General features: G+C 44.4%; 1 non-coding gene across 1 annotated transcript; it reads right to left on the reverse strand.

Annotated features, from left to right (window-relative positions):
- Positions 1 to 665: 665 nt before the first annotated feature.
- Positions 666 to 772, reverse strand: LOC112520582. The gene has a single exon (XR_003070051.1). It is a non-coding gene; the product is annotated as a small nucleolar RNA R71 (small nucleolar RNA).
- Between the last annotated feature and the right edge of the window lie 1,623 nt (positions 773 to 2,395).

The raw sequence follows: 2,395 nt of genomic DNA on the forward strand, positions 1-2,395 counted from the left end.
GACAYCCGTCAAATTTTTGGCGCCGCTGCCGGGGACTCGGCAAAGTTTAACTGTGTATGCCAAGATCGTTTCGTGCAGGTTCACCATTGCCAATTGATCCGGAAATTGAGAAAACCGCTAAGAAGCTAAGAAAACAAGCTAAGCTTCGAAAGAAGCAAGGTGTGTCTACTTCTTCACCGGTTCTCAATATTTGGAAAGATATTGAGTTGTCATTCGATTCTGAAGACCAAACGGAGGACGAAGAAGATAAGCCTTATTTTGAGCAAGAAGAACCGGTAATCGATACTGAAGAGGAAATGGCGAATCCCGAACGCACTTTAAGGGAATGGGCAGCACCCAACGTCGCCGAGCAACCTCTTTGCATTACTTATCCGCCGAAAGAGGTAAGTGCTGAACTTAAAACTGGTTTAATACACTTACTACCTCATTTTCATGGATTAGCTAACGAAGACCCGTACAAGCATATGACCGAGTTCCACATGGTATGCTTGGGGATGAAGCCACAAGGCACGACGGTGGAGAATCTCAAGCTGAAGGCATTCCCATTCTCCCTAGTTGACGCAGCTAGGGAGTGGCTTTTCTATTTACCACCGGGATCCATCACCACTTGGACGCAAATGGCGAGAGCATTCCTCGACAAGTATTTTCCCGCATCCAAAGCCGCCGGGCTTAGAAGAGAGATCTATGGGATCAAGCAGAAGGACATCGAATCTTTATACGAGTATTGGGAGCACTTCAAGCGCCTTTGTGTAAGTTGTCCTCAACATGGTATTTCTGATGAATTACTAATTCAATATTTTTATGAAGGTTTGCTCCCGATGGAAAGAAAGATGATGGATGCTGCGAGCGGAGGAGCTATAGTGAACAAGACGCCAACACAAGCGAGGACCTTGATAGACACCATGGCGGAAAATTCCAAGCAATTTGGAGTACGGAGTGACATTGGCCGGGGCGTTAGTGAGGTACATGTTAAATCCTTAGAGACTAAAATAACTGATTTAACTAACCTTGTGAAACAGCTTGCCATGGGTAATATGCCTCAAGTCAAAGCATGCGGATTTTGCTCATCAGTGGCGCACCCCACCGATGCATGCCCGACTTTATATGAAGAAGAAGAGCAAGTGAATGCCATTGGAGGTGGCAACTTTCAGAACTCAAACAACCGGGCTCCCGACCCTTTCTCGAGCACATACAACCCCGGTTGGAGGCAACATCCAAATCTAAGCTACGCCCCGAGGCAAGGACAAGGACAAGGTCAGCAATTTCAGCAAAGAGCTTCATTCCAGCCGCCTCAACAGTTTCAACCTCAACAATTTCAATCACCGCCCGGATTTCAGCAACATCAACCGAAGGCACCATTTCAGCCGAGTACCCAACATCAACATCAAGTATCACCACAAGCTCCTAGCGGCTCAGGTATGTCATTAGAGGATGTAGTTAAGTCTATGGCTGCTAACATGGTGAAATTTCAACAGGAAACTCAAGCGAGCATTCAGGACCTTCAGGCCACTGTTGGACAATTAGTGAACAAGGGTAAATTGCCATCTCAAACAGAGACGAATCCGAAGGCAAATGTGAGTGCTGTCACTTTGAGAAGCGGAAAGGAGCTTCAAGAGGTTGAAAAAAAGAAGGAGGAAAAGGTTCACGAGGAGAAAGAAGAGGAGTTAAAGAAGAAGACACCCGAAGTGATAGTTCAAGCACCGCCATTCCCGAGCCGGTTCGAGAAGACAAAGCGGGAGAGTGAAGAGAAGGAGATCCTTGACACATTCTGAAAAGTTCAGGTAAACATCCCTTTATTAGATGCAATTAAGCAAGTTCCTAGATATGCTAAGTTTTTGAAAGAACTTTGTACTAATAAAAGGAAACTAAAGGGTAATGAAAAGATAAGCATGAGTCAAAATGTGTCCGCTGTTTTGCAAAAACAGTTACCACCTAAATGTAAAAACCCGGGCATGTTTACCATACCATGTAAGGTAGGCAATGTCTCGGTAAATCAAGCCATGTTAGACTTAGGAGCATCAATTAATGTTATGCCGTATGCCATCTACTCATCTTTGGATGTAGGGCCCCTTAAGCCAACCGGTGTGGTAATCCAATTAGCGGATAGGTCTATTATCTACCCTAAAGGGGTATTAGAGGATGTGCTAGTTCAAGTGAATGAATTGGTCTTTCCGGCAGATTTTTATGTTATAGATATGGAGGAGAAAAATGCCTCCAACGTCGGTATGCTTTTGCTAGGTAGACCATTTTTGAAAACCTCTAAGACTAAGGTAGACGTCCATAGTGGTAGTTTGACCATGGAATTCGATGGCGAGATGATTAAATTTAWAATATATGATGCCATGCGATATCCGAGTGATGTTTCATCTYTATGCTTTGTTGATGTTATCGAGTC

Source organism: Cynara cardunculus, assembly GCF_001531365.2.
Source record: "Cynara cardunculus var. scolymus isolate 2C chromosome LG 10, CcrdV1, whole genome shotgun sequence".
In the NCBI taxonomy this organism is placed as follows: domain Eukaryota; kingdom Viridiplantae; phylum Streptophyta; class Magnoliopsida; order Asterales; family Asteraceae; genus Cynara; species Cynara cardunculus.